The sequence below is a fragment of the Oncorhynchus mykiss genome, chromosome 6, assembly GCF_013265735.2.
Source record: "Oncorhynchus mykiss isolate Arlee chromosome 6, USDA_OmykA_1.1, whole genome shotgun sequence".
Lineage (NCBI taxonomy): Eukaryota > Metazoa > Chordata > Actinopteri > Salmoniformes > Salmonidae > Oncorhynchus > Oncorhynchus mykiss.
The window spans coordinates 96,660,874-96,684,092 of record NC_048570.1 but is presented as its reverse complement, the minus strand read 5'-3'; the positions used below and the strand labels follow the sequence as shown (position 1 = coordinate 96,684,092).

General features: G+C 43.4%; 1 long non-coding RNA gene across 1 annotated transcript; it reads left to right on the top strand.

The window, feature by feature from the left end:
* Positions 1–17,561: 17,561 nt before the first annotated feature.
* Positions 17,562–17,953, top strand: LOC118965091. Its single transcript, XR_005052426.1, has 3 exons — positions 17,562–17,798; positions 17,839–17,898; positions 17,939–17,953. It is a non-coding gene; the product is annotated as an uncharacterized LOC118965091 (long non-coding RNA).
* The last annotated feature ends 5,266 nt before the right edge of the window (positions 17,954–23,219 follow it).

Here is a 23,219-nt window from a genome sequence, read left to right as displayed (position 1 = left end):
CTCACTTTGGGCACGGGGGCATTGTCATGATGAAACAGGAGCGGGTCGTCCCCAAACTGTTGCCACAAAGTTGGAAGCACAGAATCATATAGAATGTCATTGTATACTGTGGTGTTAAGATTTCCATTCACTGGAACTAAGGGCCCGAACCATGAAAAACAGACCTAGACCATTATTCCTCCACCAAACTTTACAGTTGGCGCTATGCATTGGGTCAGGTAGCGTTCTCCTGGTATCCACCAAACCCAGATTCGTCCGTTGGACTGCCAGATGGTGAAGCGTGATTCATCACTCCAGAGAATGCTTTTCCACTGCTCCAGAGTCCAATGGAGCCAAGATTTACACCACTCCAGCCGGAACTTGGCATTGTGCATGGTGATGTTAGCCTTGTGTGCGGCTGCTCGGCCATGGAGACCCATTTCATGAAGCTCCCTGACGAACAGTTCTTGTGCTGACGTTGCTTCCAGAGTCAGTTTGGAACTCAGTAGTGAGTGTTGGAACCGAGGACAGACGATTTTTACGTGCTACTTGCTTCATCACTCGCCGGTCCCGTTCTGTTAGCTTGTGCGGCCTACCACTTCGCTGCTGAGCCGTTGTTTCTCCTAGACTTTTCCACAATAACAGCACTTACAGTTGACCGGGGCAGAAATGTGAAGATCTGACTTGTTGGAAAGGTGACATCCTATGACGGTGCCACGTTGAAAGTCACTGAGCTCTTCAGAAAGGCCATTCTACTGTCAATGTTTGTCTATGGAGATTGCATGGGCGGTGTGCTCAATTTTATACACCTGTCAGCAACGGGTGTGACTGAAGTTCACAGCATTCAACAGTATGTATTCGTTATTCCAGTCTGCTGTTAGGAACGCTAAGGAATGACAACATTCCCGGTAAAGCTGCCAGAGATGAGAGAGCAACAACAGCAGTGAATTGTTTGACACTTTGATTAGAGAGAAAGAACCACAATAGCTTCCCTCTGTTTCCTTTACACTGGTTCCCCTGGCAACAGGGATGGAATCTTCGTCCAGGTGTGAGTGAGTGTTTGCGTGAGTACATGTGTTTTCGTGTGTTTGTGAATCGGTGTGCGTGTGTGTGTGTGTGTGTGTGACTAACTCCTTGGCTGCGGTGAGAATAAATCAATCCCTTTGAGATCTAGCTTTCACGTGTGTTGGGGGTTAAAGGCTCTGTGTAGAGGGGCTCTGGTGACGTGTGAGCTCTCCTTTCTCTCTCTCTCTCTCTCTCCCTCTCTCTCTCTCTCTCTCTCTCTCTCTCTCTCTCACTATCTCTCTCTTTTCTTCCACCATCTCTCTCTCTCCTATTTCTCTCCTCTCTCTCTCCTATCTCTCTCTCTCTCTCTCTCTCTCTCTCTCTCTCTCTCTCTCTCTCCTATCCTCTCCTCTCCTCTCCTCTCCTCTCCTCTCCTCTCCTCTCCTCTCCTCTCCTCTCCTCTCCTCTCTCCTATCTCTCTCTCTCCTCTCTCTCCCTGCCCCCCCCCTCTCCCCCTCTCTCTCTCTCTCTCTCCCCTCTCTCTGCTCTCTCTTTCATCACCAAGTTGTTAACTCACAGTGGTGTAAAAGGGGGTGTGTGATTCTCCCTCCCTCTACCTCCATTACCCCTGTATCAGAGCCACTCTGAGAAATTATGGTTGACCTCCCCCACTGGCCCCCTCTCCCTTCCTCCCTTCCCCAAACATGTACCCCAGTAGGGGGCAGGGAGGCAGGCTCTGAGCTTCCCCCAGAACAGGCTCCCCCAGCGGGGTCTGTACGCAGCAGGCCTGGCGCCCTAGCATGTGTTTCCCATTGAGCAGAAGATCCCACCAGTGGGGAGGAGCAAGGCGGAGAGGAGGAACAGTCATTTCCATAAAGGTGCCTCTCTGGCCAATATTAATGACCCGTAATGACCTCCATTCTCTATCTCCTCTATTTCACTCTCTCTCTCTTTTAATCATTTTCTCTCTCTCATTCTCTGTTCCCTTCCCTCTCTTTCTCTTCCTCTCTCCTTCTCACTGAGTCAGTGACCTGTACCTCATATGACCAGCCCCTGTCTCCTCTCCTCTCCAGTCAGTGAGTGATATGTTGACCTGTACCTCATATGACCAGCCTCTGTCTCCTCTCTGTCTCCTCTCCTCTCCAGTCAGTGACCTGTACCTCATATGACCAGCCCCTGTCTCCTCTCCTCTCCAGTCATTGAGTGATATGTTGACCTGTACCTCATATGACCAGCCTCTGTCTCCTCTCCTCTCCAGTCAGACGCAGAGTGTATACTAGTGTACAGGGTTGCAGGTGTGATTGCAGGGTACAGTGAAAGGCTCTGAGCTCCAACATGCAGGACTAAAGTGGAGTAAAACAACAACAATAGAAATAGCACTACATACATCACAGCTGTAACTGCCTCAGTGAGAAAGTTGGGCTGATATGATAGGAAGTGTGTCTAATGGTTTACAGACCTGAGGAGAAAGACTTTGGCATTTCTCTCTCTTTCTCTCTCTCTCTCTCTCTCTCTCTCGCTCTCTCTCTCTCTCTCTCTCTCGCTCTCTCTCTCTCTCTCTCTCTCTCTCTCCCTCTCTCTCTCTCTCTTGCACTCCAACCACTCTCTCTCTCTCTCTCTCTCTCTCTCTCTGAGGAGTTAGATAGCTGAACGACCAAGGCGGTCCTCTACAGCAGCTGCTGTGAATTCTACCATGGATATGGACCCCCTGGTACTTCCTGTATATAGCCATGTTAATACCTGGTACTTCCTGTATATAGCCATGTTATTACATGATACTTCCTGTATATAGCCATGTTATGACCTGGTACTTCCTGTATATAGCCATGCTATTACCCGGTACTTCCTGTATATAGCCATGATATTACCCGGTACTTCCTGTATATAGCCATGTTATGACCTGGTACTTCCTGTATATAGCCATGTTATTACCTGGTACTTCCTGTATATAGCCATGTTATGACCTGGTACTTCCTGTATATAGCCATGTTATTACCTGGTACTTCCTGCATATAGCCATGTTATTACCTGGTACTTCCTGTTTATAGCCATGTTATTACCTGGTACTTCCTGTATATAGCCATGTTATTACCTGGTACTTCCTGTATATAGCCATGTTATGACCTGGTACTCCCTGTATATAGCCATGTTAATACCTGGTACTTCCTGTATATAGCCATGTTATTACCTGGTACTCCCTGTATATAGCCATGTTGTGACCTGGTACTCCCTGTATATAGCCATGTTATTACCTGGTACTTCCTGTATATAGCCATGTTAATACCTGGTACTCCCTGTATATAGCCATGTTATGACCTGGTACTCCCTGTATATAGCCATGTTATGACCTGGTACTCCCTGTATATAGCCATGTTATTACCTGGTACTTCCTGTATATAGCCATGTTATTACCTGGTACTTCCTGTATGTAGCCATGTTATTACCTGGTACTTCCTGTATATAGCCATGTTATTACCTGGTACTTTCTGTATATAGCCATGTTATTACCTGGTACTAACTGTATATAGCCATGTTAATACCTGGTACTTCCTGTATATAGCCATGTTATTACCTGGTACTTCCTGTATATAGCCATGTTATTACCTGGTACTTCCTGTAGATAGCCATGTTATTACCTGGTACTTCCTATAGATAGCCATGTTATTACCTGGTACTTCCTGTATATAGCCATGTTATTACCTGGTACTTCCTGTATATAGCCATGTTATTACCTGGTACTTCCTGTATATAGCCATGTTATTACCTGGTACTTCCTGTATATAGCCATGTTCTTACCTGGTACTTCCTGTATATAGCCATGTTAATACCTGGTACTTCCTGTATATAGCCATGTTCTTACCTGGTACTTCCTGTATATAGCCATGTTATTACCTGGTACTTCCTGTATATAGCCATGTTATTACCTGGTACTTCCTGTATATATCCATGTTATTACCTGGTACTTCCTGTATATAGCTGTGTTATTACCTGGTACTTCCTGTATATAGCCATGTTATTACCTGGTACTTCCTGTATATAGCCATGTTAATACCTGGTACTTCCTGTATATAGCCATGTTCTTACCTGGTACTTCCTGTATATAGCCATGTTCTTACCTGGTACTTCCTGTATATAGCCATGTTATTACCTGGTACTTCCTGTATATAGCCATGTTATTACCTGGTACTTCCTGTATATAGCCATGTTATTACCTGGTACTTCCTGTATATAGCCATGTTCTTACCTGGTACTTCCTGTATATAGCCATGTTATTACCTGGTACGTTCTGTATATAGCCATGTTATTACCTGGTACTTCCTGTATATAGCCATGTTCTTACCTGGTACTTCCTGTATATAGCCACGTTATTACCTGGTACTTCCTGTATATAGCCATGTTATTACCTGGTACTTCCTGTATATATCCATGTTATTACCTGGTACTTCCTGTATATAGCTGTGTTATTACCTGGTACTTCCTGTATATAGCCATGTTATTACCTGGTACTTCCTGTATATAGCCATGTTATTACCTGGTACTTCCTGTATATAGCCATGTTATTACCTGGTACTTCCTGTATATAGCCATGTTATTACCTGGTACTTCCTGTATATAGCCATGTTATTACCTGGTACTTCCTGTATATAGCCATGTTATTACCTGGTACTTCCTGTATATAACCATGTTCTTACCTGGTACTTCCTGTATATAGCCATGTTATTACCTGGTACTTCCTGTATATAGCCATGTTCTTACCTGGTACTTCCTGTATATAGCCATGTTATTACCTGGTACTTCCTGTATATAGCCATGTTATTACCTGGTACTTCCTGTATATAACCATGTTCTTACCTGGTACTTCCTGTATATAGCCATGTTATTACCTGGTACTTCCTGTATATAGCCATGTTCTTACCTGGTACTTCCTGTATATAGCCATGTTATTACCTGGTACTTCCTGTATATAGCCATGTTATTACCTGGTACTTCCTGTATATAGCCATGTTAATACCTGGTACTTCCTGTATATAGCCATGTTCTTACCTGGTACTTCCTGTATATAGCCATGTTATTACCTGGTACTTCCTGTATATAGCCATGTTATTACCTGGTACTTCCTGTATATAGCCATGTTATTACCTGGTACTTCCTGTATATAGCCATGTTCTTACCTGGTACTTCCTGTATATAGCCATGTTATTACCTGGTACTTTCTGTATATAGCCATGTTATTACCTGGTACTTCCTGTATATAGCCATGTTCTTACCTGGTACTTCCTGTATATAGCCATGTTATTACCTGGTACTTCCTGTATATAGCCATGTTATTACCTGGTACTTCCTGTATATATCCATGTTATTACCTGGTACTTCCTGTATATAGCTGTGTTATTACCTGGTACTTCCTGTATATAGCCATGTTATTACCTGGTACTTCCTGTATATAGCCATGTTATTACCTGGTACTTCCTGTATATAGCCATGTTATTACCTGGTACTTCCTGTATATAGCCATGTTATTACCTGGTACTTCCTGTATATAGCCATGTTATTACCTGGTACTTCCTGTATATAGCCATGTTATTACCTGGTACTTCCTGTATATAACCATGTTCTTACCTGGTACTTCCTGTATATAGCCATGTTATTACCTGGTACTTCCTGTATATAGCCATGTTCTTACCTGGTACTTCCTGTATATAGCCATGTTATTACCTGGTACTTCCTGTATATAGCCATGTTATTACCTGGTACTTCCTGTATATAACCATGTTCTTACCTGGTACTTCCTGTATATAGCCATGTTATTACCTGGTACTTCCTGTATATAGCCATGTTCTTACCTGGTACTTCCTGTATATAGCCATGTTATTACCTGGTACTTCCTGTATATAGCCATGTTATTACCTGGTACTTCCTGTATATAGCCATGTTATTACCTGGTACTTCCTGTATATAGCCATGTTATTACCTGGTACTTCCTGTATATAGCCATGTTATTACCTGGTACTTCCTATATATAGCCATGTTATTACCTGGTACTTCCTGTATATAGCCATGTTATTACCTGGTACTTCCTGTATATAGCCATGTTATTACCTGGTACTTCCTGTATATAGCCATGTTATGACCTGGTACTCCCTGTATATAGCCATGTTATTACCTGGTACTTCCTGTATATAGCCATGTTATTACCTGGTACTTCCTGTATATAGCCATGTTATTACCTGGTACTTCCTGTATATAGCCATGTTATTACCTGGTACTCCCTGTATATAGCCATGTTATTACCTGGTACTTCCTGTATATAGCCATGTTATTACCTGGTACTTCCTGTATATAGCCATGTTATTACCTGGTACTTCCTGTATTGTGTCCATTTTGATTTCTTCTTTTTCTTTTCTTTTTTAATGTATTTATCTCTGCATTGTTGGAAAAGGAAAAGGACCTGTAAAACATGTCAGTATATTTCACAACTAGACAGTTTATTTCAGTACTAAACAGTATATTTCAGTACTAGACAGTATATTTCACAACTAGACAGTATATTTCAGTACTAGACAGTATATTTCACAACTAGACAGTATATTTCAGTACTAGACAGTATATTTCACAACTAGACAGTATATTTCAGTACTAAACAGTATATTTCAGTACTAGACAGTATATTTCACAACTAGACAGTATATTTCAGTACTAAACAGTATATTTCAGTACTAGACAGTATATTTCAGTACTAGACAGTATATTTCACAACTAGACAGTATATTTCAGTACTAAACAGTATATTTCAGTACTAGACAGTATATTTCAGTACTAGACAGTATATTTCACAACTAGACAGTATATTTCAGTACTAGACAGTATATTTCAGTACTAGACAGTATATTTCAGTACTAGACAGTATATTTCACAACTAGACAGTATATTTCAGTACTAGACAGTATATTTCAGTACTAGACGGTTTATTTCAGTACTAGACAGTATATTTCAGTACTAGACGGTTTATTTCAGTACTAGACAGTATATTTCAGTACTAGACAGTATATTTCAGAACTAGACAGTATATTTCAGAACTAGACAGTATATTTCAGTACTAGACAGTTTATTTCAGTACTAGACAGTATATTTCAGTACTAGACAGTATATTTCAGTACTACACAGTATATTTCAGTACTAGACAGTTTATTTCAGTACTAGACAGTATATTTCAGTACTAGACAGTATATGTCAGTACTAGACAGTATATTACAGTACTAGACAGGTTATTTCAGTACTAGACAGTATATTTCAGTACTAGACGGTTTATTTCAGTACTAGACAGTATATTTCAGTACTAGACAGTATATATCAGTATATTTCAGTACTAGACAGTATATTTCAGTACTAGACAGTACTAGACAGTACTAGACAGTTTATTTCAGTACTAGACAGTATATTTCAGTACTAGACGGTTTATTTCAGTACTAGACAGTATATTTCAGTACTAGACAGTATATTTCAGTACTAGACAGTATATTTCAGAACTAGACAGTATATTTCAGTACTAGACAGTAAATTTCAGTACTAGACAGTACTAAACAGTATATTTCAGTACTAGACAGTATATTTCAGTACTAGACAGTTTATTTCAGTACTAGACAGTATATTTCAGTACTAGACAGTTTATTTCAGTACTAGACAGTACTAGACAGTATATTTCAGAACTAGACAGTTTATTTCAGTACTAGACAGTATATTTCAGTACTAGACAGTATATTTCAGTACTAGACAGTATATTTCAGTACTAGACAGTATATTTCAGTACTAGACAGTATATTTCAGTACTAAACAGTATATTTCAGTACTAGACAGTATATTTCAGTACTAGACAGTATATTTCAGTACTAGACAGTATATTTCAGTACTAGACAGTATATTTCAGTACTAGACAGTTTATTTCAGTACTAGACAGTATATTTCAGTACTAGACAGTATATTTCAGTACTAGACAGTATATTTCAGTACTAGACAGTCTGAAAGAGATTTGTACTGAGCTAAATCAGCTGAGAACTAGACAGTATATTTCAGTACTAGACAGTTTATTTCAGTACTAGACAGTATATTTCAGTACTAGACAGTCTGAAAGATTTTTGTACTGAGCTAAATCAGCTGAGAACTAGACAGTATATTTCAGTACTAGACAGTTTATTTCAGTACTAGACAGTATATTTCAGTACTAGACAGTCTGAAAGATTTTTGTACTGAGCTAAATCAGCTGAGGACAAACACACCGTCACTTTAAACACCCTAAAATATCTCGGATCTCGGATCAGGCCCTTAAATTGTTCTACTTCTCTGTTTAACACCGTTCCAGATAAATATATCCATATAAACAACTGAGAGGATCAAATCCTTTGTTTACACATGAATGGTTTGAAATGTAGCTATTGGGAGGCTAGATTGACTGATACTACGTCTGCCTGGCAGTCCTTCAGACATGTGTGTGTTTCAAATACAGTCGATGTCTATCTCTGGTCAGAAGAGTCAACATACTTCCTGAACTGTGTATTTGAGAATTATAGAAAATCCAACGAACTTCTGGAAAAATAAATGTTTTTTTAAATGTAAATCTCTGAAATAAAAGTATTTTGAAAAAACGTTTTTCCAAATTTTTGCAAATTCGGAAAGAATGCGATATTTGTTATGGTGTCAAGTCTAGTTTCATGGATATTACGAGAGGTGTACCGCAGGGGTCAGTACTGGGACTCTTTACTCTTACATATATAATATATCTGATAAAACCTCATATTTGTCTGTATTCAGACTAAACTGTTGTCATTTCCCTGTTGGCCTTGATATGTTACAGCTGCAATCAGACTGGGTTACCTTACAGACAGCCCTGGTTGGTTTAAAACTGGTGGGGAGGGGGGGGGGGATAAGGGGAAAGAGGGGAGGATAAGGGGAGAGAGGGGAAGGGGCGAGAGAGGGAGAGAGGGGAGAGGGAGAAAGGGGGAGAGGTACAGAGGGGGAGAGGGAGAGAGGGGAAGGGGTAGAGAGGAGAGAGGCATAGGGGGAGGGAGAGAGAGATAGTGGGAGAGAGGGGGAGAGGGGTAGGGGGAGAGAGGGAGCAAGGGATAGGGGGAGAGATGGAGAGATGGAGAGAGAGAGCGAGGGATAGAGGGAGAGGGATATAGGGGCAGGAACTGAGGGCGTTTGAAGAAGGATAGGGGAGAGAGGGCTGGAAGCCAGGGTGTTTGAAGAAGGATAGGGGAGAGAGGGCTGGAAGTGAGTGCGTTTGAAGAAGGAAAGGGAGCGATATGGTTCAGAGAGGAGGGAGGAAGGCTTCCCCACGGGGCTCTGATCTCTCAGAGAGCAGAGGGAGGGGAGAGAGAGAGAGAAGAAGAGAGAGAGATAGAGAGACAGAGAGACAGAGAGAAACGGAGACAGAGAGAGAGAGACAGAGAGAGAGAGAGAGAGACAGAGAGAGAGAGAGAGAGAGAGAGAGAGAGAGACAGAGAGAGAGAGAGAGAGAGAGAGAGAGAGAGAGAGAGAGAGAGAGAGAGAGAGAGAGAGAGATGGTCGGTTGGAGCTGTATTAGTTGAATATGCAGGCCTTGGGTCATAGGGGTCTGAGTCGAACAAACTGAACCAACAGGATGGGTGCCTTGGAGAGTTCGCTGGCCTAGCACCTCCCCCCCAACACACACGCACACACACACAGCTGTACTGATATCAGCCTTATATTGGTGTTAGAGCTCAGAGCAGACCAGTGGACATTCTGACCTGCCTGGTGTGTGGTACAGGGACACACTCTCTCCTCCTCTCCTCTCCTCTCCTCTCCTCTCCTCTCCTCTCCTCTCCTCTCCTCTCCTCTCCTCTCCTCTCCTCTCATCTCATCTCATCTCATCTCATCTCATCTCATCTCATCTCATCTCATCTCATCTCCTCTCATCTCCTCTCCTCTCCTCTCCTCTCCTCTCCTCTCCTCTCCTCTCATCTCCTCTCCTCTCCTCTCCTCTTCCTCTCTATGTCTCCTTTTTCTTTGTTGTTTCTTCTTCCTCTTTCTGGATGTGTCTCCTTGTACAGAGACAGAGAGAGTCATTCACCACTAAACCAATCATAATGAGACATGATGTGCCTGTCAGTTTGCCAGCTACCATTCAACAGGTATTCCACCTAGAGACCAATGGAGCCTCGACACAACTTCCTGTAAAACACATTGTCTAGTAGAAGAGTCTGTAACCATGTAGTGTCGTTGTGGAACAGACTGTCATTTCTGTAGTGTCGTTGTGGAACAGACTGTCATTTCTGTAGTGTCGTTGTGGAACAGACTGTCATTTCTGTACTGTCGTTGTGGAACAGACTGTCATTTCTGTACTGTCGCTGTGGAACAGACTGTCATTTCTGTACTGTCGTTGTGGAACAGACTGTCATTTCTGTACTGTCGTTGTGGAACAGACTGTCATTTCTGTACTGTCGTTGTAGAACAGACTGTCATTTCTGTACTGTCGTTGTGGAACAGACTGTCATTTCTGTAGTGTCGTTATGGAACAGACTGTCATTTCTGTAGTGTCGTTATGGAACAGACTGTCATTTCTGTAGTGTCGTTGTGGAACAGACTGTCATGTCTGTACTGTCGTTGTGGAACAGACTGTCATTTCTGTACTGTCGTTGTGGAACAGACTGTCATTTCTGTACTGTCGTTGTGGAACAGACTGTCATTTTTGTACTGTCGTTGTGGAACAGACTGTCATTTCTGTAGTGTCGTTGTGGAACAGACTGTCATTTCTGTAGTGTCGTTGTGGAACAGACTGTCATTTCTGTAGTGTCGTTGTGGAACAGACTGTCATTTCTGTAGTGTCGTTGTGGAACAGACTGTCATTTCTGTACTAATGTTGTGGAACAGACTGTCATTTCTGTACTAATGTTGTGGAACAGACTGTCATTTCTGTAGTGTCGTTGTGGAACAGACTGTCATTTCTGTACTGTCGTTGTAGAACAGACTGTCATTTCTGTACTAATGTTGTGGAACAGACTGTCATTCCTGTAGTGTCGTTGTGGAACAGACTGTCATTTCTGTAGTGTCGTTGTGGAACAGACTGTCATTTCTGCTGAGCAATTAGTGATTTTTCAGGTCGATTCAATTATGACAAAAAATAATCATGTTTTTTTTTACATTTTGGTTTCGATTCTATATTTTTTGGCGGTAATAACATAGAATAAAATAATTAATACAAGTCCTGTGATGGTAGTAACTGACAATTAGTTATTAACTATCACTTACAAGAAAAGTTTTAAAAAGTGTCAAAACTGAAGTCAGCAACTTGGGTCAGTATGTTTTTGCTTAGTTTGCAAGACAGAGTATTTTGTTTATATAGTTGTCTTTTGGCTGACGGTCAAAAAAGCATTGTTCTGAATCTGCTAGAAGACAGATATAGGATATACAACGTGTTGTCTTGTTGATTTAACTGCTCTCTTTTTCCACCCAGCGGTGGTCATCATGAGATGACATCAGCGGTTACCTCAGGTCAGGGGGAATGACAGTAAATGACAACTTGTGTTTGTTTAATTTTAGCCCTGACTGGCTGGCTGACTGACTGGCTGGCTGACTGACTGGCTGACTGACTGACTGACTGGCTGGCTGGTGGGTGGACAAAAAAATATACAAATAGTGAGCTATATTATTACTATATTATATAGTATGAGCTATATTAGTACTATATTATATAGTATGAGCTATATTAGTACTATATTATATAGTATGAGCTATATTAGTACTATATTATATAGTATGAGCTATATTAGTACTATATTATATAGTATGAGCTATATTAGTACTATATTATATAGTATGAGCTATATTAGTACTATATTATATAGTATGAGCTATATTATTACTATATTATATAGTATGAGCTATATTAGTACTATATTATATAGTATGAGCTATATTAGTACTATATTATATAGTATGAGCTATATTATTACTATATTATATAGTATGAGCTATATTAGTACTATATTATATAGTATGAGCTATATTAGTACTATATTATATAGTATGAGCTATATTAGTACTATATTATATAGTATGAGCTATATTAGTACTATATTATATAGTATGAGCTATATTAGTACTATATTATATAGTATGAGCTATATTAGTACTATATTATATAGTATGAGTTGTACTATTAATATATATTATGTACTATGAGCTATATTAGTATTATATAGTATGAGTTATTTTAGTACTATTTTATATAGTGTGAGTTATATTACTACTATATTATATAGTATGAGTTATATAAGTATTATAATGTATGTACTCTGAGCTATATTAGTACTATATTATATAGTATGAGCTGTATTAGTACTATATTATATAGTATGAGCTATATTAGTACTATATTATATAGTCTGAGCTATATTAGTACTATATTATATAGTATGAGCTGTATTAGTACTATATTATATAGTATAAGCTATATTAGTACTACATTATAAAGTATGAGCTATATTAGTAATATATTATATACTATGAGCTATATTAGTACTATATTATAAAGTATGAGCTATATTAGTACTATATTATATGGTATGAGCTATATTAGTACTATATTATATAGTATGAGCTATATTAGTACTACATTATATAGTATGAGCTATATTAGTACTACATTATATAGTATGAGCTATATTAGTACTATATTATATAGTATGAGCTATATTAGTACTATATTATATAGTATGAGCTATATTAGTACTATATTATATAGTATGAGCTATATTAGTACTATATTATATAGTATGAGCTATATTAGTACTATATTATATAGCATGAGCTATATTAGTACTATATTATATAGTATGAGCTATATTAGTACTATATTATATAGTATGAGCTATATTAGTACTATATTATATAGTATGAGCTATATTAGTACTATATTATATAGTATGAGCTATATTAGTACTACATTATAGAGTATGAGCTATATTAGTACTATATTATATAGTATGAGCTATATTAGTACTATATTATATAGTATGAGCTATATTAGTACTATATTATATAGTATGAGCTATATTAGTACTATATTATATAGTATGAGCTATATTAGTACTATATTATATAGTATGAGCTATATTTTTGCTATATTGTACTATCTTCATGATGGCGCCGGAGGGTAGGGCTGCCGTCTTATCAGCTCTCAACCAATGATAGTATTTTTTTTGTGTGTTGTTCGTAACTTGTTTTGTACGTAATGTTGCTGCTATTGTCAATAACTACTATTGTCAATAACTACATCAGAACTTGGATTTACTCACCTCAAATTGGATGAGGAGTTCTTCTTCAATGAGTCGGACGCGAGGGATATACTGCAGACACTCGACCAGGCCCCGATCCCTGTGATTCGCTGGAGAAGGAAACTGAGATTTCGAGACAAAAATCAGGGTGCGAGGATCAGGCGACGAGTGCCCTTACTACCTTCCGTTCTGCTAGCTAACGTTCAATTGCTGGAAAATAAATGGGATGAACTGAAAGCACGTATATCCTTCCAATAGGACATTAGTTTAAAAACTGTAAAATCTTCTGTTTTACCGACTCGTGGCTGAACGACGACATTAATAACATACAGCTGGTGGGTTATACACTCTATCGGCAGGACATAACAGCAGCCTCTGGTAAGACACGGGGCGGAGGCCTATGCATATATGTTAACAACAGCTGGTGGGTTATACACTCTGTCGGCAGGACATAACAGCAGCCTCTGGTAAGACACGTGCGGGGGCCTATGCATATATGTTAACAACAGCTGGTGGGTTTTATACACTCTATCGGCAGGACATAACAGCAGCCTCTGGTAAGACACGGGCGGAGGCCTATGCATATATGTAAACAACAGTTGGTGCACGATATCTAAGGAAGTCTCAAAGTATTGCTCGCCTGAGCTAGAGTATCTCATGATAAGCTGTAGACTACACTATCTACCTATCTGCATTTGTTGTAGCTGTCTACATATCACCACAAAGCGATTTCCGCACTTCAACCGCACTCAATGAGCTGTATTCCGCCATAAGCAAACAGGAAAACGCTCATCTAGAGGTGGCGCTCCTAGTGGCCGGGGACTTTAATGCAGGGAAACTGAAATCAGTTTTAACACATTTTTATCTAGAAAAAATTCTAGACCAACTTTACTCCACATACAGAGATGTGCACAAAGCTCTCCCTAGCCCTCCATTTACAAAATCTGACCATAATTCTATCCTGATTCCTGCTTACAAGCAAAAATTAAAGCAGGAAGCACCAGTGACTCAGTCTATAAAAAAAAGTGGTCAGGTGAAGCAGATGCTAAACTACAGGACTGTTTTGCTATCAGACTGGAATATGTTCGGGGATTCTTCCGATGGCATTGAGGAGTACACTACATCAGTCACTGGCTTTATCAATAAGTGCATCGAGGACGTCGTCCTCACTGTGACTGTACGTACCCGAACCAGAAGCCATGGATTACAGGCAACATCCACACTGAGCTAAAGGCTAGAGCTGCTGCTTTCAAGGAGCGGGACTCTAACCCGGAAGCATATATGAAATCCCGCTATGCCCTCTGATGAACCTTCAAACAAGCAAAGCGTCAACACAGAACCAAGATCGAATTGTACTACACCGGCTCCGACGCTCGTCAGACATGGCAGGGCTTGCAAACTATTACAGACTACAAAGGGACGCACTGCCGAGAGCTGCCCAGTGACACAAGCCTGGGAAATAACACTGAAACATGCATGAGAGCATCAGCTGTTCCGGATGACTGTGTGATCATGATGGCGCCTACAGAGATGGTCACCTAGCTTCAGGTCCTTCGGAAAGCATGCAGTAATTCGCCGCAGGAGAGGCAGACGGAGCAGCCTACTGGTCAGACTCAGAAGGCGAGCACACCATCCACCGCTACCGAGCATATTATTCATCAATGTCCAATCTCTAGACAACAAGGTGGATGAAATTAGGGCCCGAGTTGCCTTCCAGAGAGACATCAGAGATTGTAACATTCTCTGTTTCACGGAAACACGGCTCACTCTGGATATGTTGTCAGAGTCGGTACAGCCACCCGGCTTCTTCACGCATTGCGCCGACAGAAACAAACATCTCTCTAGTCAGAAGAAGGACGGGGGTGTACATCTTATGATTAAATTTGCTGGACCCAGGAAGAGTAGCCGCTGCCTTGGCAGGAACTAATGGGGATCCATAATAAACCCCAGGAAGAGTAGCTGATGCCTTGGCAGGAACTAATGGGGATCCATAATAAACCCCAGGAAGAGTAGCTGCTGCCTTGGCAGGAACTAATGGGGATCCATAATAAACCCCAGGAAGAGTAGCTGCTGCCTTGACAGGAATTAATGGGGATCCATAATATACCCCAGGAAGAGTAGCTGCTGCCTTGGCAGGAACTAATGGGGAGCCATAATATACACCAGGAAGAGTAGCTGCTGCCTTGACAGGAACTAATGGGGATCCATAATAAACCCCAGGAAGAGTAGCTGCTGCCTTGACAGGAACTAATGGGGATCCATAATAAACCCCAGGAAGAGTAGCTGCTGCCTTGGCAGGAACTAATGGGGAGCCATAATATACACCAGGAAGAGTAGCTGCTGCCTTGACAGGAACTAATGGGGATCCATAATAAACCCCAGGAAGAGTAGCTGCTGACTTGGCCGGAACTAATGGGGATCCATAATAAACCCCAGGAAGAGTAGCTGTTGCCTTGGCAACAGGAACTAATGGGGATCCATAATAAACCCCAGGAAGAGTAGCTGTTGCCTTGGCAACAGGAACTAATGGGGATCCATAATAAACCCCAGGAAGAGTAGCTGCTGCCTTGACAGGAGCTAATGTGGATCCATAATAAACCCCAGGAAGAGTAGCTGCTGCCTTGGCAGGAACTAATGGGGATCCATAATAAACCCCAGGAAGAGTAGCTGCTGCCTTGGCAGGAACTAATGGGGATCCATAATAAATACAAATGCTGAATTTTTCCTTGATATCGTTGTGATACTGTCTGTGTTTATGGATGCCCATTTTCCTGCTCTTTTCAGTTCAAAAAGGTTTTCAATGGGGTTCAAGACCCGAGACCGCGATGGTGCAAAATGGAGATTTTGTGGTCAACGAACCATTTTGTTTGTTGGACTTTGATGTGTGCTTGGGGTTATTGTCTTGCTGGAAGATCCACTTTTAGCCCAAGTTTCAGCCTCCTGGCAGAGGAAACCTGGTTTTGGGCTAAAAATGTCCCTGTTAACTTGGGTAAAGTTCATGATGCCTGTTGACCTTTTTAACAAGGAAACAAAATGGTCCCCATTACATCAAAGATCCAACATCACATTGTTACAGTACGCATGAGGCTCTTTGTTTGATCACAGTGTTTTCATCACAACTGACCAAAACTATTTTTACAGCCAAGCCCTCTAAATTACATCAATTAGGTTTCTCTGGAAACAGGTTGGAGCACGGCCAATCAACTGAGGCTGAGTCAGTTCGTCTAGGGATCCTGGGTAATTCAAACCAGACTTGAACACTCACAGCTGATTGGTTGACAAGCATCGGGGGGACTCTGATTGGTTCTATATAAAGACCCCAATGAACTTAGCTAATAACACCTTCCTAATATCCAGTTGCATCCCCCTTTGCCGGGTCATGGACTCTACAAGGTGTTCGAAAGCGTTCCACAGGGATGCTGGCCCACGTTGACTCCAATGCTTCCCACAGTTGTGTCAAGCACAAGTGTCTGGTAGATACACACGGGAGTGTGAAAAACCCAGCAGTGATGCATTTCTACCCTGTTCAACAGGCACATCAATCTTTTGTCTTGTCCATTCATCTCAATGGCACATCAATCTGTTGTCTTGCCCATTCATCTCAATGGCACATCAATCTGTTGTCTTGCCCATTCATCTCAATGGCACATCAATCTTTTGTCTTGCCCATTCATCTCAATGGCACACCATCCATGTCTCAATGCTTAAACATCCTTCTTTAGCCCGTCTCTCCCCCCCCCCCCCTTCACTTGCCTAGTAAAATGAAGGTTCAATAAAATAACATAAATGTAATCTACACTGATTGAAGTGGATTTAAACAGGTGACATCAATAAGGGATCATATCTTTCACCTGGATTCACCTGGTCAGTCTGTGTGATGGAAAGAGCAGGTGTTCCTAATGTATTGTCCATTCAGTGTACAGGGTACATACTCAACAGGAAATCCGTATCCAGAAGTATATGTTTTATTTTTTAGGAAATAAGTGAGGCCTCGACCCCTGGCATCATATAAACACACATAAGACAAATGTGTAGAATTGCAGGGAAATGATCTTTAAAAGGGCTAAATGTCCTCTCCTCCAACAAGAGGGATGTGAACAGTATGAGCAGTGTTGTGAGGTGGGGGGGTTTGTTGCTGCACCGATAACAACATTCATCCCAACCTTTTACCACGTAAGAAATGTATGTGATTGAACCTTCTCAAATGGTATGCGAGTACCCCTGTAAAACAGAACAGAACACAACTGGCCGTTTTGGTTAGAAACAGACTTTTGTCTCCTGCCTCCTGCCTCCTGCCTCCTGTCTCCTGGAAGAACTGATAGATTTCTGTTAGTGGTGGAATGAAGAATCTGTGGTTTACATGCATTCAAACTTCAGACTGGTTAGGGTCCAATATTTCAGGTTAGGGTCCAATATTTCAGGTTAGGGTCCAATATTTCAGGTTCGGGGGTAATATTTCAGGTTAGGGTCCAATATTTCAGGTTAGGGTCCAATATTTCAGGTTAGGATCCAATATTTCAGGTTAGGGTCCAATATTTCAGGTTCGGGGGTAATATTTCAGGTTAGGGTCCAATATTTCAGGTTAGGGTCCAATATTTCAGGTTAGGGTCCAATATTTCAGGTTCGGGGGTAATATTTCAGGTTAGGGTCCAATATTTCAGGTTAGGGTCCAATATTTCAGGCTAGGGTCCAATATTTCAGGGTCGGGTCAAATATTTCCGAGCTGTGTCCCTGACCTTGAGAGTTGATGTCTTACAGTTGAAGTCGTGTCGATAGGTTTATTGTGAGGCTACAGTCTCTCTCTGCTGTCGCGTTTTATAGGTGCTTTTTGGGCCTCTAATGATGCCTCGTCACCTTTACCAGGACACAGAGCCTGTGTGATCCCCTATTCCCTATGTAGTGCACTACATCTTTACCAGGACACAGAGCACTGTGTGATCCCCTATTCCCTATGTAGTGCACTACATTTATCAATGTCCCAACAGGCTGTACGAACCCTGCGATAGGAACCAACTAGTTTAGGAGGACAGAGACACTGTGGGGAGAAGTTTAACCCTGACGTCGTGACCTGACCAGGAACAACGAATGGCGCCAACTATGACATGTCAACTGTTACGTTCCCCAGTTTCTGCGTTGCAGTTTGTGTATTTGAGTGTGTGTTTCAGGAGATGGCTTCCTGAAATCCCCCAAGCAGCTGATTGGTCGACTCCACGGCTAATTGGAGCTGACCCCGCCCCCTCGTCAAGTTACAGCTGTATCCCATTAGACTCCTTCTCCAGCTATATAAAAGCCAGTGTTCAGGAGAGAGATCATTGCTGAGATATATATTGCAGAAAGATCATTGCTGAGGAGAGGAGAGGAGAGGAGAGGAGAGGAGAGGAGAGGAGAGGAGAGGAGAGGAGAGGAGAGGAGAGGAGAGGAGAAGAGAAGAGAAGAGAAGAGAAGAGAAGAGAAGAGAAGAGAAGAGAAGAGAAGAGAAGAGAAGAGAAGAGAAGAGAAGAGAAGAGAAGAGAAGAGAAGAGAGGAGAGGAGAGGAGAGGAGGGTGAGGGTGATATACTGTGTTGGTTGTTCTCAGAGGGAGAGGATTAGTGTGTCCTGTATTGGTTGAGTGAGAGAGCTGATTGGTTATGTCTGTGTGCCAATAGGACGCAGTGTTTTGATAATTTAAATCTGTTTAATGTGTTCCCAGGGGGGAAGGGGGAGGCACCAAGGGAGTGTTTAGGCAAGAGGCCCGTGGGCATACATATACCCGTAGTATATTCACTGTCTAGGCACACTAGGTAAGACCTGGGCGGACCACCCCCTGTATTTTGGTTAGGGCACCAGGTGGTGCCAAGTTAAGTAGTGGGTAGGCAGGTAAGGTAGGAGAGGGTAGGTGAGTAGTGGGTAGGCAGGAAAGGTAGGAGAGGGTAGGTGAGTAGTGGGTAGGCAGGAAAGGTAGGAGAGGGGAGGGTAGGGTAGGCAGGTAAGGTAGGAGAGGGTAGGGTAGGCAGATATGGTAGGAGAGGGTAGGTTAGGTAAGTAGTGGGTAGGCAGGTAAGGTAGGAGAGGGTAGGTTAGTTAAGTAGTGGGTAGGCAGGTAAGGTAGGAGAGGGTAGGTTAGGTAAGTAGTGGGTAGGCAGGTATGGTAGGAGAGGGTAGGTTAGGTAAGTAGTGGGTAGGCAGGTAAGGTAGGAGAGGGTAGGTTAGGTAAGTAGTGGGTAGGCAGGTAAGGTAGGAGAGGGTAGGTTAGGTAAGTAGTGGGTAGGCAGGTAAGGTAGGAGAGGGTAGGTTAGGTAAGTAGTGGGTTGGCAGGTAAGGTAGGAGAGGGTAGGTTAGGTGAGTAGTGGGTAGGCAGGTAAGATAGGAGAGGTTAGGTAAGTAGTGGGTAGGCAGGTAAGGTAGGAGAAGGGTAGGTTAGGTAAGTAGTGGGTAGGCAGGTAAGTAGTGGGTAGGCAGGTAAGGTAGGAGAGGGTAGGTTAGGTAAGTAGTGGGTAGGCAGGTAAGTAGTGGGTAGGCAGGTAAGGTAGGAGAGGGTAGGTTAGGTAAGTAGTGGGTAGGCAGGTAAGGTAGGAGAAGGGTAGGTTAGGTAAGTAGTGGGTAGGCAGGTAAGGTAGGAGAGGGTAGGTTAGGTAAGTAGTGGGAAGGCAGGTAAGGTAGGAGAGGGTAGGTTAGGTAAGTAGTGGGTTGGCAGGTAAGGTAGGAGAGGGTAGGTTAGGTAAGTAGTGGGTAGGCAGGTAAGGTAGGAGAGGGTAGGTTAGGTAAGTAGTGGGTAGGCAGGTAAGATAGGAGAGGTTAGGTAAGTAGTGGGTAGGAAGGTAAGGTAGGAGAAGGGTAGGTTAGGTAAGTAGTGGGTAGGCAGGTAAGGTAGGAGAGGGTAGGTTAGGTAAGTAGTGGGTAGCCAGGTAAGATAGGAGAGGGTAGGTTAGGTGAGTAGTGGGTAGGCAGGTAAGATAGGAGAGGTTAGGTAAGTAGTGGGTAGGCAGGTAAGGTAGGAGAGGGTAGGTTAGGTAAGTAGTGGGTAGGCAAGTAAGGTAGGAGAGGGTAGGTTAGATGAGTAGTGGGTAGGCAAGTTAGATAGGAGAGGGTAGGTTAGCTAAGTAGTGGGTAGGCAGGTAAGGTAGGAGAAGGGTAGGTTAGGTAAGTAGTGGGTAGGCAGGTAAGATAGGAGAGGGTAGGTTAGGTAAGTAGTGGGTAGGCAGGTAAGATAGGAGAGGGTAGGTTAGGTAAGTAGTGGGTAGGCAGGTAAGATAGGAGAGGGTAGGTTAGGTAAGTAGTGGGTAGGCAGGTAAGATAGGAGAGGGTAGGTTAGGTAAGTAGTGGGTAGGCAGGTAAGATAGGAGAGGGGGTGGGGAGCTTTGAGATTGACTTTCTTTGCTTTGGTTCAGCCCAGCCCCTTTTCCCCATATTACCGCGTGACGGAATAAATTCCTTGTAAACGGTACCACTCTCTCTGCCTTTGTCATCCTTACCCACACCTACAGTCCCACACCCCTTTCACTTCACGGGGAGTTGAGTTGTAGCAGGGTGTTGCGTTCCCTCTTCTTCGTAGAGACGTGCGTAACATCAAACAGGCAAACTGCATGCTCCCTTTTACTACAGAAAACAGGTTTGGCAGAGTGGCAGAAATTCAGAACCGAGGTGATTACAGAACAACGTTTTCTGTCTCTTTGAAAGACAGACCTCGTACCAAACAGAGAGAAGAGGAGGAGGGGAGGACGTCTTACTGTAAATACTGGTCTTCAGCAGGCTGCATTTCAAAGGATGAATGGTTGTTCCCGGGCCGAGCAGCGTGGGTGTGTGCGTGTCTGTGTGTGTCCGTTCGGAGCCTGTATGAGATAATACGGTTTAGCAGAAACTGTTCCCACATGCTATTAGTTTATCCGCTGACTGGAGGGGAGGAGGAGGAGGAGGAGGAGGAGGAGGAGGGAGGACGTAGAGGGAGGGAGCTTTTTTGGCTCTTGGCTCTGGCACAGTGAAACAACACAGAGCTATCTGAACCCAAGACACAGAGTGACACTGAAACAACACAGAAAGGAATGCTCTAAAACCCCACGTGGCCAATAGCCAGCCAGTACCCAGAGAAGTAGGAAGAAGGGAGAGGGAGAAATAGACCAATACATACTAATACATCCACTGAGAGGACCCCCAGAAGAGAGAGAGAGAGGGGAGAGGGGAGAGAGGGGGGAGAGAGGAGAGAGGGGAGAGAGAGGAGAGGGAGAAATAGACCAATAAATACTAATACATCCACTGAGAGGACCCCCAGAAGAAAGAGAGAGGGAGGGGGGAGGGGAGAGAGGGGAGAGGGGAGAGAGGGGAGAGAGGAGAGGAGAGAGGGGGGAGAGAGGAGAGAGGGAGGAGAGAGGGGGGAGAGAGGAGAGAGGGGAGAGAGAGGAGAGGGAGAAATAGACCAATAAATACTAATACATCCACTGAGAGGACCCCCAGAAGAGAGAGAGAGGGAGGGGGGAGGGGAGATAGGAGAGAGGGGAGAGAGGAGAGAGGGAGGAGAGAGGAGAGGGAGAAATAGACCTGTAAATACTAATACATCCACTGAGAGGACCCCCAGAAGAGAGAGAGAGAGAGGGGGGAGAGAGGAGAGAGAGCAAGAGGGAAGAGGAGAGAGGGGGGAGAGAGGAGAGAGGGGGGAGAGAGGAGAGAGAGAGGGAGGGAAGAGGAGAGAGGGAGGAGAGAAGAGAGGGAGAAATAGACCTGTAAATACTAATACATCCACTGAGAGGACCCCCAGAAGAGAGAGAGAGAGAGGGGGGAGAGAGGAGAGAGAGCAAGAGGGAAGAGGAGAGAGGGGGGAGAGGGGAGAGAGGGGGGAGAGAGGAGAGGGAGAGGGAGGGAAGAGGAGAGAGAGGGGAGAGAGGAGAGAGGGAGGAGAGAGGAGAGAGGGGGAGAGGGGGAGAGAGGGGGAGAGAGGAGAGAGAGGAGAGAGGAGAGAGAGGAGAGAGGGAGGAGAGAGGAGAGAGGAGAGAGAGAGAGAGGAGAGGGAGAAATAGACCAATAAATACTAATACATCCACTGAGAGGACCCCCAGAAGAGAGAGAGAGGGAGGGGGGAGGGGAGAGAGGGGAGAGAGAGAGAGAGAGAGAGAGAGAGAGAGGAGAGGAGAGGAGAGGAGAGGAGAGAGGGGGGAGAGAGGAGAGAGAGAGAGAGAGAGAGAGAGAGAGAGGGAGGGAAGAGGAGAGAGGGGGGAGAGAGGAGAGAGAGGAGAGGGAGAAATAGACCAATAAATACTAATACATCCACTGAGATGACCCCCAGAAGAGAGAGAGAGGGAGGGGAGAGGAGAGAGAGGGGAGAGGGGAGAGAGGGGAGAGAGGAGAGGAGAGAGAGGGGAGAGGGAGAAATAGACCTGTAAATACTTATACATCCACTGAGAGGACCCCCAGAAGAGAGAGAGAGAGAGGGGGGAGAGAGGAGAGAGAGCAAGAGGGAAGAGGAGAGAGGGGGGAGAGAGGAGAGAGGGGGGAGAGAGGAGAGAGAGAGGGAGGGAAGAGGAGAGAGGGAGGAGAGAGGAGAGGGAGAAATAGACCAATACATACCAATACATCCACTGAGAGGACCCCCAGAAGAGAGAGAGCGAGAGGGGGGAGGGGAGAGAGGGGAGAGAGAGGAGAGAGGAGAGGGAGAAATAGACCAATAAATACTAATACATCCACTGAGAGGACCCCCAGAAGAGAGAGAGAGGGAGGGAAGAGGAGAGAGGGGGGAGAGAGGAGAGAGGGAGGAGAGAGGAGAGAGAGAGAGAGAGGAGAGGAGAGGAGAGGAGAGGAGAGAGGGGGGAGAGAGGAGAGAGAGAGAGAGAGAGAGAGAGAGAGAGAGGGAGGGAAGAGGAGAGAGGGGGGAGAGAGGAGAGAGAGGAGAGGGAGAAATAGACCAATAAATACTAATACATCCACTGAGATGACCCCCAGAAGAGAGAGAGAGGGAGGGGAGAGGAGAGAGAGGG